Source organism: Enhydra lutris, unplaced genomic scaffold, assembly GCF_002288905.1.
Source record: "Enhydra lutris kenyoni isolate GAN:26980312 unplaced genomic scaffold, ASM228890v2 scaffoldscaffold79, whole genome shotgun sequence".
Classification (NCBI taxonomy): domain Eukaryota; kingdom Metazoa; phylum Chordata; class Mammalia; order Carnivora; family Mustelidae; genus Enhydra; species Enhydra lutris.
Window position 1 is genome coordinate 8,205,309 of NW_019154163.1, and position 12,104 is coordinate 8,217,412.

Here is a 12,104-nt window from a genome sequence, read left to right on the forward strand (position 1 = left end):
TTAGCAATCAACAGCATGGGTAGAAATTAAAAAAAAAAAAAACAACTACATTCAAGCCCTTTCTTGGAATGTTTTACACTTTCCACAGAACAGAAACAAATAACCTGTTATACAATTAGTCACAAATTCAGTCCTTGAATTTTTTGCCCATACACATGAGTACTGTCTAAAACATGTCTTCTCTATAGCAGCTAGGCCCTGCCACCACTGTGCTTGGCTGAGTTCACAAATCTATTGTAACTTATATCTTCCCTGTCACTTCTCTGGCTCTCTTCTCCTGCTAAGCTTTTTTTCCTGGCAGTATTTAAAACCTTCTGCCACTTACATAGCTACTGCTGCTGCTGGAACTACCATAACTGCCTTGGTTTTGTAGTTTGGCAAAGTATTGGCCTCCACCATCATAGAAGCCAGGGCTTCTGCCTCCAAAATTTCCTCCTTTCGTGGATCTAAAATTTGAGGATTGATTGTTGTAATTGCCAAAATCATTATAGCTTCCACCACCTCCAAAGTAGCTTCCACCATTACTAAACCCATTATAGGCATCTCCACTGTCACCATATCTGCCACCACCTTGACTGCCACCAATGCCACCTTACCCACTGAACTTCCCTCCATGACCAAAGTTGCTATTCCCACCAAAACCACCTCCACAACCACCAGCAAACTTTCCAATATCACTTTGGCCTCTTTGGCTGGATAAAGCACTAGCCATTTCTTGCTTAGATAAGGCTGTCTTTACTTCATAGTTGTGGCCATTCACAGTATGGTATTTTTTTTTTATTTTTTTTTAAGATTTTGTTTATTTATTTGACAGAGAGAGAGAGAGAGAGAGATCACAAGTAGGCAGAGAGAGAGGAAGGGAAGCAGGCTCCCCACCTAGCAGAGAGCCCAATGTGGGGCCCGATCCCAGGACCCTGGGATCATGACCTGAGCCGAAGGCAGAGGCTTTAACCCACTGAGCCACCCAGGTGCCCCACAGTATGGTATTTTTGAATGACAATGTTGTCTACAGAGTCATGGTCATCAAATGTTACAAAAGCAAAACCTGTTTTTGCCACTGCCTCAATCATTCATGATCTCAATCACTTCAATTTTCCCATACTGTTCAAAATAATTTCTTAGAGATGATGTTCTCCAGTGTCTTCTCTAATGCCACCAACAAAAATCTTGTTCACAGTTAGGTGGGCACCAAGTCTTTGAGAATCTTCTCTTGAGACAGCCCTCTCTGGTTCCAAAACTCTTCCATCCACCTTGTGTTGCCTTGTATTCATGGCTGCATCCACCTCCTCCAAAGGAGCATACATGACAAACCCAAAGTCTCCGGAGTGCTTGGTGGTTGGATCTCTCATTACCACACAGTCCGTAAGTGTTCCCCATTGCTCAAAATGGCTCCTCAGACTCTCATCTGTTGTTTCAAAGCTCAAACCTCTGATAAAGAGCTTCTGCGGCTGCTCAGGCTCTTTGGGAGACTCTGACTTAGGCATGACAATGGTGGGAGGGGAGATTTTAATGATGCTTACTCAGCAGAGTCCATGGGCAGAAAGGAGTAATCTAACAAATATATCTCTTCCCAACTCATTCTATGGGGCCACCATGCCCTGATTTTCAAAACTGGACAAAGACCCCACTAAAATGGAGAGTTAAAAGCTAATATTCCTGATGAACATGGATACAAAAATTCTCAACAAGACACTGGCATATCGAATGCAATGGCACATTAAAAGAATTATTCACCACAATCAAGTGGGATTTATTCCTGGGCTGGAGGGCTTGTTCAATATTCACAAATCAATCAGTGTGATATACTACATTAATAAAAGAAAGGATGAGAACCACATGATCTTCTCAAAAGATGCAGAAAGTATTTTTTAAAAGATTTTATTTATTTATTTGACAGAGAGAGAGAGAGAGAGAAATCACAAGCTGGCAGAGAGGCAGGCAGAGAGAGAGGGGGAAACAGGCTCCCTGCTGAGCAAAGAGACCGTTGTGGGGCTCGATTCCAGGACCCTGAGATCATAACCTGACCTGAAGGCAGAGGCTCAACCCACTGAGCCACCCAGGTGCCTCAATGCAGAAAGCATTTAATGCCATTTTATTACTTGTTTTCTTGTTGTTTCTGGAGATTTTCTCTGTTCCTTTCTAGTCTGTGTCACTTTTCGTCTTTCTTGCACACTCAAAGAGTCCCTTTTCATATTTCTTGTAGGACTGGTTTAGTGTTCATGAACTCCTTTAGCTTTTTTTTTTTTTTTAATGTCTGGGAAACAATCTCTCCCATTTTGAATGATAACCTTTGTTGATTTATTCTTAGAAAACATATTATAAGCCCTAAGGTGTGAGTGTGGAAGCAGCTGAAATGTCAGCAGCATTCCTGGTCTCAGGGTGTTGAATGCAATGGCCCAGTAGGAGCAGGATCCCACAACCCCCAGGAGCAGGGCAAAAGGGAAGAGTTATGAAAGAATGTAATTCTCAGTCTCCCCTTCTTGTACCCGGCGATTGCTAGCTCAAACATCCTGCTCCTCCCTTATCCCATGACTGACTCCCTGTGTGCCTACATGTAGGGGAAAATGCAAGCCTGCTTCAAGATATTTGCCATCCCCTTGTACTCTTTTCCTATACTTGGAGGCATCTGTCCTTGCATTTCTGATAAAAGCAAAACCAAACAAAACCAAAATAAAAGCTATGTGCAGGGTTCAGCTGCTGCTGCTCTCCCTTATAGAGACAGCCCTGCGCCGCCCCTCAGATTGGTGTCTGAGAATTTTATTTCAGTGCATGACATTTGGCACACAAACAGGGAAGTTTTCAGGGCTCTATAGAGTCCTCATCCACAGTATGGGGTGACATTTGGTTCTTAAGGGTGTTACTTTTTCAGGGCTCAATAGAGTCCTGAGCCACAATGTGTGGTGACATTTGGTACCTAAGGGAGAAATTCTTTAGGACCTGATAGAGTCCTCATCTGCATGTCACTCCTCAAGCCTGAGAAAAGGAAAGGGCATCCACTCATCCAGGTAGGAACTATAGGCACTTGATTCCTGTGATGGAGTGACCATTGAACTCATTTTTTCTTTCTTTCAGGTGTGCAGTATTTACTTTTGATTTCTCTCTGATCTATTTTTCTGTCTGTTATAAACCTGTTAGTCATGGGAACATCTTTAAGTAAGCAACAAGTTTCTCATAAAAAGCAGCTACATATGTTGCTACATTCTATAGGATGCAAAGTAACTAATAAAAATTTAACACAATTTTTGTCTGTAATATATCAACACTGCCCATGGTAGCCACCTGAAGGCTATTTTTTGGTTGAGGACATGGGCTTGGGCAGGGACATGGTTGAGGCATGGGCAAAAGGCTATAAAATGCATTGGGTCCTGTTAAAATTTCTCATTTGCATACATGGAATCTTTACCAGATTGCTATCCACTCTTTAAAGAAAAAAACAGCTTAAACTAGTTGGTAGGACCTTATTCCTCCCTTTCAAATCTGCCGCCACTGTCCCCGTCCTGGCAACAACCCCTAAGACCCAAAGGAGGCTCCAATATTATCCCCTAATAAATTGCCTCCTCCTTTGCCCTCTCTAACAGCAAAAAATAAAGGTGTCAAGAGAGAGTACCTCCTTTTCCATAAAAAGAAAGAAAATGTTATAGGAAGCTCGAAAACAAGAAGGCTTTATTGGCACATTTCCCGTCCTTTAAGCCCAGGAACAAGCTCCACAGCATAATCATTTTGTCATTCTAGGTCTTCAAAAAGCTCCATAGGAATGTCCATATGATTGGAACTTCTTTTTCAGTTCCCAAGGACTCTCCCTTGGGATGCCCTTTAACTCGCTAAAAACAATCTGAATTGCAAAATTTTTAAAAGGCCTGATTTCCTTTAACACTGCATGGCCTCAATAAAATCTATAAATTAAATGTCTTCTGCAGAAAATAAGGCTCTACATCAGAACCCAGATCTAAGGGCCTCTTGCAAAATGTGTTTGCCTAAATACGTTTGGCTGGTAAACTCTGTCCTATTAGACGATAATTATTTAAATAGGCTTCCTCCAAATAAACCCAGGTTGCTGGAGGAAACACAGGCCTCTCTAGCAAAGGGGACACTGACTCTTTCTCTCTGTCTCACTGTTCCTCCTAATAAATGTGGGGGCTTCTCCCTCATTTCCTGGGTTAATGGCTATAGTTGGAACCCAATATATCTGGTTAGTCTACCTCAGGACAGAAACTTTACTGAATATTCCCAAACAGCTGCAAAAACTCCCTTTGTTTCAGGTAAGTTCCCTGTCTTTTCTGGCCTGACATGGACTGCCTACTATCATTTTGATGGAAAAACAAACAAAAATCTATGTCTGCTCATCTAGCAGAGCTGACAGGCTTTAAACTGGGAAACTTTTTTCTCTGCCTTCTGGCAACACTCTGCCTCTTCTGCCTCCCCTCCTCCTGTTTCTGCACTACCTTGGTGCAGCCTCCATACATGGCTCACTTCAGATTTCCACATCAGTGTCTCCAATAAAAATTGACAATGGGAAGTAAACCAATTACTTCTACAAAAAAAAAAGTCAGGTGAAAAATTTGGTATTTAAACTAACTTAGGTTTGTTGGTTTAATTAAAATAAACAGATCTTGGGGTGCCTGGGTAGCTCAGTTTTTAAGCATCTGCCTTTGGCTCAGGTTATGTTCCCAGCATCCTTGAGATCCATGTTCAGTGAGGAGCCTGCTTCTCCCTCTCAAGATCCCTCTGCTTGCGTTCCCTCTCTCTCTATTTCTTTGTGTCAAGTAAATAAATAAAGTCTTTTTAAAAATCTTTAAAGGAATAGCATGGAGGGCATTAGGAGAAGGAAGGGGAAAATGAAAGGGAAGAAATTGGAGTGGGAGATGAACCATGAAAGACTATGGACTCCAGGAAACAACCTGAGGGTTTTAGAAGGGAGGAGTGTTGGGGGATGGGTTAGCCTGGTCATGGATATTAAAGAGGGCATGTATTATGTGAAGCACTGGTTTTCATACACAAAGAGTGAATCATGGAACACTACATCAAAAACTAATGATGTACTGTATGGTAACTAACATAATAAAAATAAATAAAAAATAAAGTTAAAAAAGTAAAGTTATCAGCATTAAATATAAAACTTTTATTCTACCAAAATTTACTAAAGCTCCAACAAGCTTATGTTATCTCTGTTGCAATTTGTTAGCCAAAAATAGACTTAAAGAATGGTTAATTTTCTCTCTTCAAGTTTTCATGGGTAATTATTAAAATAGCTTTAAAAGTCTTTGGCAACCTAAAACGTCAAAGTTTTGTTTGAATAATAACTTAGAATTAAATTCATTGGACATCTATGTCTTCTCCAAACAAAATTAAGTACTAGAACATTGATTACTAAATGTAGGTTTATGCTTTTGACTTCCTATTTCAAAAAAATCTAAAAATATATAAATCTGTTGGCAAACATGCTTTATGCTTAACTGATTCACAAATTTGTTATTTAAAAAGTTTTTAATATAACAGTTCACACTTAGTTACTACTTTGTTTTCCCTAAAGACTAAGGTTTTTAAAAATGTAAAATTCTGCTAAATATAATTAAAACTGACAATAAAAGGGGAACTCTGAAATACTTTTACAAAAAAATACTCCCATTTTTTTTTTACCCCAAATCAGGCAAATGGAAAATGTTACCAGCAGTCTTTTTTGCTGGTAACATAATTTATCAGCAACTAATGCTCAAATAATTCCCATGGGGACTTTGCAATTTGGTCTTCAAAATCTTTCTTTAGTCCCTTCAATTCACAATCTCATTGTGATTGATCTTAAAGATTGTTTTTTTACTATTCCTTTGCACCCTAAAAATTAAAAAAAACCTGTCTTCTCAGTCCCTGCAATTAACAATCACAGACCTATATGAAAATACCAATGAAAATATTTGCCTAAAGGGATAATAAGTAGCCCCACCATATGTCAGTCTTTTGTTAAACCAATGCAATCCAAACCTATGGTCACTTTTCTTTCCAATTGCAGCTCCTACAAAATGGTTGAGATGATGAAAAAAAACCAAACCAAAACAATTCAATTAATTGGCTTTAATCCCCAACACATGTATTTAGCATCAACAGCAACAACAAAAATGGATCTTTATTCTCCTCCTGTTTTAGATTCTCATTCTTTTTTTTCATCAAGGGTCAAGGGCCTTGACTAAAGTTTTCTATCCCTCTTTCACAGGAAAAACACATCATGATCCTGTCCCAAATGCCAACAGTTCTCTTCTACTCACCTTCCTGGAGGAGTTAATCCCCATGGTTTATCCACAAATCAACTATGGCAAATGAATGTTATCCATTTCCCCTCAATTGGCTGACTACAATGGATGCATGTCACTATTAATACTTACTCTAAATATATATGGGCCTCTGCTCAAAGTGGTAAATGCTCCTCTCATGTCATTAATCATCTCTTAAAATGCTTTGGCATAATGGGCACCCCCCAAAACGTAAAATGGACAATGGCCCACCGAATAAGTCCCATCACATAACCTAATTTCTAAATGTTTGGAAAGTTACACATTCTACTGGCATTCCCCACAATCTTCAAGGTCAGGCTATTGTTTAAATGTGTCAATGGTATCTTAAAACTACTTTTACATAAACAGAAAGAGGAAACTGAGACCCCCAGAATGAGAATAATGAAGGCACTGTTTACTATTAATCACTTACAACTAGACACTTTAATTCAGCTCATTCAGGACATTTTAAAAAATATTTTATTTATTTATTTGACAGACAGAGATCACAAGTAGGCAGAGAGGCAGGCAGAGAGAGAGGAGAGGAAGCCGGCTCCCTGCTGAGCAGACAGCCCAATGCAGGGCTCCATCCCAGGACCCTGGGATCATGACCTGAGCTGAAGGCAGAGGCTTTAACACACTGAGCCACCCAGGTGCCCCTCATTCACAGCATTTTTGTGGTTACCATTAAAAACCACAAGTATGGTATAGACTGCCCAATGTGGGGGCCAGAGTGGAATGGCCTGGTATCTTTACTCACATGGGGGAGAGGTTTTGCTGCTATGCTTTCTCCACAAGGTCCTATATGGCTATCCACTTGGCTGATTGAGCCTCATCATGAGCTGGCATGAGGAATTAAAAAACCTGTTTTCATGCTTTGGCCTGATGTTAGTAACTCCCTGCCTTTCAACCTTTAACTTTTTTGCAAATGAACATTACCCATGTATATGTTGCTAAGCAGCAAGCAGAAGCCTGGCTCTCAGTTCAATTGTCCAGGACTTGGCAAGGGCGATTCCTCCTACAATAATCGGTCTATGCTTTAGAAGAAAGAGAAAAAAAAAAAAACAACAAACCCAAACCAAAATGGTTCTTAGGTATCCCACTGGCAGCTATTTTAACCATCATGGCTGTGGCAACTACTGCCACATCTTTGGCTGTCTCCCTCCAAATAGCACAACAAGTGCATTCATATATGTAAAACACTACAACTAATTTAGAAGAACAGGTTAAGATTGATCAACAAATATTAGCTAGACTGCAGGCTTTAAAAGCAGCTGTTGTCTGGTTAGGAAGACATTAACAGGCACTCTGGACCAGGTCCCAATTAACTTGTGACTTGGAGTTTACCACCTGCTGCATTATTTCAGTTCCCTATAACAAGACTTGTGGGAAATTGAAAACTCATTTTAATCAAGCCTTTTCTTCCTCTTTGAATCTCTTCATTAAATATCTGAAATTTAGGTTACAAGCACAAATACAAGAAAGTCAACAAGCTACCATTAATACTCTCAATGACACTTCTATCTGGCTCATTAAAAAAAAAAAAATTATCCTCTGGGTTCAGTCTCGCTCCTGGTTTTACATGGCTGGACTGATTTAATGATCTTCTTTCTTGTTACAGTCATCAAGGCAAGACTCTCCTGCCGTTCTGTGTGGAAGAACTGAAACACACTCATAGTGGCCATGCAGATCCTTATCATCCCCTTTACTAGCCCACCTAAAAATCCCAGTAAACAGAAAGGGGGAACTGTGGAGTTATTATTAGAAAATATATATTAAGCCCTCAGGATTGAGTGTGGAAGCAGCTAAAACATCAGCAGCATTCCTATTCTGGGGCTACTGAACACAATGGCCCAGTAGGAGCGGGATTCATGATCTCCTGGGGCAAGGCATAGGTTACAAGAATATATTGTAAACCCTAAGATGACAGCCTTGTGGATAGAGTATTCTTGGCTGTAGATTTTTTTCCCATTTAGTATGTTGAATATATTATGTCATTCCATTCTGGCTTGCCAAATTTCTGTGGAGAGATCTCCAGCTAACCTTATGGGTCTTCCCTTGTAAAGTAGGGACTTCTTTTGTCTGCTTATAGGATTTTTCTTTATCAGTATAGCTTGCAAATTTAACCACAATACGTCTTTTTTTGGCCCATTTTTTATTGATTTTAATGAGATTTTAATGCTTCCTTGATTTGGATGTCTGTTCCTTTCCCCAGATTAGGGAAGTTTTCAGCTATTATTTCCTTACATAAAGTTTCTGCCCACCCCCTTTTCTCTCTTCTTCTTTTGGGACTCCTGTGATATGAATGTTATTACATTTTTAAAAAAGATTTTATTTATTTGACAGAGAGAGGCACACTGAGAGAGGGAACACAAGCAGGGAGAGTGGGAGAGGGGGAAGCAGGCTTCCTGCTGATCAAGGAGCCCGATGCAGGGCTCAATCCCAGGACCCTGGGATCATGACCTGAGCTGAAGGCAGATGTTTAATGACTGAGCCACCCAGGCACCCCGAATTATTACATTTGATGTAGTCACTGACTTCTGTAAGTCTATTCTCATGATCCATAGTTCTTCTGTCTTTTGTTCAGCTTCATTGTTTCAATCCTTTTTTAAAAAAAGATTTTATTCATTTATTTGACAGAGAGAGAGCAAGCAAGCGAGCAAGCAAGAGAGAGAGAACACAAGTGGGCAGAACGGCAGGCAGAGGGAGAGGGAAAAGCAGTCTCCCTGCTGAGCAGAAAGCCTGACATGGGACTCGATCCCAGGACCTGGGATCATCACCTGAGCTGAAGGCAGACTCTTAATGGTCTGAGCCACCCAGGCACCCTTCCATTATTCTTTTATTTCACTTATTTGTTCCTCTACTTCTTCTATACCTGTGGTCATTATATCCAGCCTGTTTCAAATCTCAGTTATTGTATTTTTCATTTCGGACTAATTGTTTTTAATTCTATTTTCTCTGTGGTAAGGGTGTCCCTGATGTCTTCTATGCTTTTCTTATGCTCAGTGTGTATCATTTTGATTGTTGTTTTAAATTCTCCATCAGATATGTTACTTATATCTGTTTTAATTCGATCTCTAGCCATGACCTTTTTTTACATTTTCTTTTGGGTTGAATTCTTCTGTCTTGGCATTTTGTCTAACTCACTGTCTTCTTCTCTGTATTAGAATATCCTGTTATGTTTCCTGCTCCTGAGAGTAATGGCTTTATGAAAGAGGTCAAATTGTGTCCAGGACCTGGCTCTTCAGGATGTGTTTCTGGTGTGTGTTGCAGGCACTCTGTTGCTGTGTTTTGGCTCTCTTAACCCATTCAGACCAGTTATCTGCAGAGGCTTTTTTTGCCTGCGGTGGGCAGTGTGTGGACCTTGGCCAGAATGTGTTGAAAAAATGATGGTTTGGGGCACCTGGGTGGCTCAGTGGGTTAAGCCGCTGCCTTTGGCTCAGGTCATGATCTCAGGGTCCTGGGATCGAGCCCCGCATCGGGCTCTCTGCTCAGCGGGGAGCCTGCTTCCTCCTCTCTCTCTACCTGCCTCTCTGCCTGCTTGTGATCTCTCTCTGTCAAATAAATAAATAAAATCTTAAAAAAATTAAAAAAAATTTTAAAAAAATGATGGTTAGATGCTCTGAAGTAGGTGGAAATGTCTTAATTGTATTTGTGTTGTGGAGCCTCTTCCATCCTTTTCAAGGGGGAGTGCTAATTAACTTTCATGCAACACTGAAGATCTTTTTGAATGGTATTTGTTTGGGGACCTATGAATTTCATTAACTTGGATGTCCAATCCTCTTCCCAGATTTAAAATGTTCTCAGGCCTTATTTCTTTAAATATATTTTCTATCTCCTTCTGTCTCTCTTCTCCTAATGGGACTCCAATTATTTGCTCATTGCTTCATTTGATTACAGCCCATAGTTTATGTAGGCTCTCTTCATTTTTTTTCATTGTTTTTTTCTTTGTTCTGTGACTGGGTTATCTTAAGGGCCTTTCTTCCACTTTACAATTTTTTTCTTCTGCTTGATCCATCCTAGTGTTGCTCCTCTCTATTGCATTTTTCATTTCATTCACTGTATTTTTCAACTTCAGAATTTCTGCTTGGTGTTTATTTTTGTGATTTCTTTTTTTTTTTTACTTTAATTTTTTTTTACTTTAATATTTTTTTACTTTAATATTCTCATGACTATATCTTACACATTTTTCAATAACAGTAAGAATCCTATAAGATCATTTTGGAGACTGTGTGGTATGCCATTTATGAATGGGCTGTATTTTACTGAACTGTGTTCCTGCTGTGGACATTTGGGTCATTTCTAATTTTTTACTGTTATAAACAACATAGTGATAAAATAATTAGAATTTAAATTTACTAATTAACCTTTGGCTTTTTCATTGCCCAATTTAGATTATGAAATCAAGTTTGGGTAAGCTATTTTTTAAAAAAATTTTAAATTTTTTAATAAACATATAATGTATATCACCAGGTTTACACATTTCACAGCACTCATCATAGCACACACCCTCCCCAATGTCCATATCCCCACCACCCTCTCCTGTCCCCCCTCCCCCCAGCAACCCTCAGTCTGTTTTTTGAGATTTAGTTTTTTATGGTTTGTCTCCCTCCTGATCCCATTTTCTTTCATTTTTTTCTTTTCCTACCCCCCAAACCCCACATTGCATCTCCACTTCCTCATATCAGGGAGATCATATAATAGTTGTCTTTCTCTGATTGACTTATTTCACTAAGCATAATACCCTCTGGTTCCATCCATGTCGTCACAAATGGCAAGATTTCATTTCTTTTGATGGCTGCATAGTATTCCATTGTATATATATACCACATCTTCTTTATCCATTCATCTGTTGATGGACATCTAGGTTCTTTCCATAGTTTGGCTATTGTGGACATTGCTGCTATAAACATTCGGGTGCACGTGCCCCTTTGGAGCACCACATTTGTATCTTTAGGATATATACCCAGTAGTGCAATCGCTGGGTCATAGAGTACCTCTATTTTCAGTTTTTTGAGGAACCTCCACACTGTTTTCCAGAGTGGTTGCACCAGCTTGCATTCCCACCAACAGTGTAGGAGGGTTCCCCTCTCTCCGCATCCTCGTCAGCATCTGTCATTTCTTGACTTGTTAATTTTAGCCATTCTGACTGGTGTAAGGTGGTATCTCATTGTGGTTTTGATTTGTATTTCCCTGATGTCGAGTGATGTGGAGCATTTTTTCATGTTATTTTTGTGATTTCTATCTCTTTGTTAAGTTCTCATTTTGTTCATGTGTTGTTTATTGGGCTTTCTTACATTGTCTTTCTGTGTTTTCTTGTAGCTCATTGAGTTTCCTTAAAACAACAATTTTGAATTCTTTTCAGGTAAATTGTTGATCTCCATGTCATTGTGGTCAATTACTGGAAGATTACTGTGATCCGTTATTGGTGTTGTTTCCTTGATTTTACATGTTCCTTGAAGTCTTACATCGCTATCCTTGCATTTGAAGTTGTGGTCACCTCCTTCATTTTTTTATTGACTGACTTCCAGAGAGAAATACCTTCTGTCAGTCTTTCCAGAGATCCCGAGACCTTCTATGGATACAGCTCATCCACACTTTTTTGCTCCCTCTTATGGCAGGATTCTTAAATTTGTATGCCTTCTCTCAATTTCGCATGCACCAGTCTAAGTTCTGGTTGCTTCCTTTTTGCTTTCCCATGGGCAGTGCTAAGTGCCCAAATTTGTGGTCTCTCCCCAGCCTGCAGATTTGGGTCAGCTTTCTGCTTACTATCCATCTGCCAAAACTCACTCTTGCTGCCCTTTGGAGTATCCAGATGGTGTTAGCCACAAAGTGTGGGTT

At 39.7% G+C, this 12,104-nt stretch overlaps 1 pseudogene; it reads right to left on the reverse strand.

Annotated features, from left to right (window-relative positions):
* Window positions 1-304: 304 nt before the first annotated feature.
* LOC111160890 lies at window positions 305-1,484 on the reverse strand (annotated as a pseudogene).
* Window positions 1,485-12,104: the final 10,620 nt, after the last annotated feature.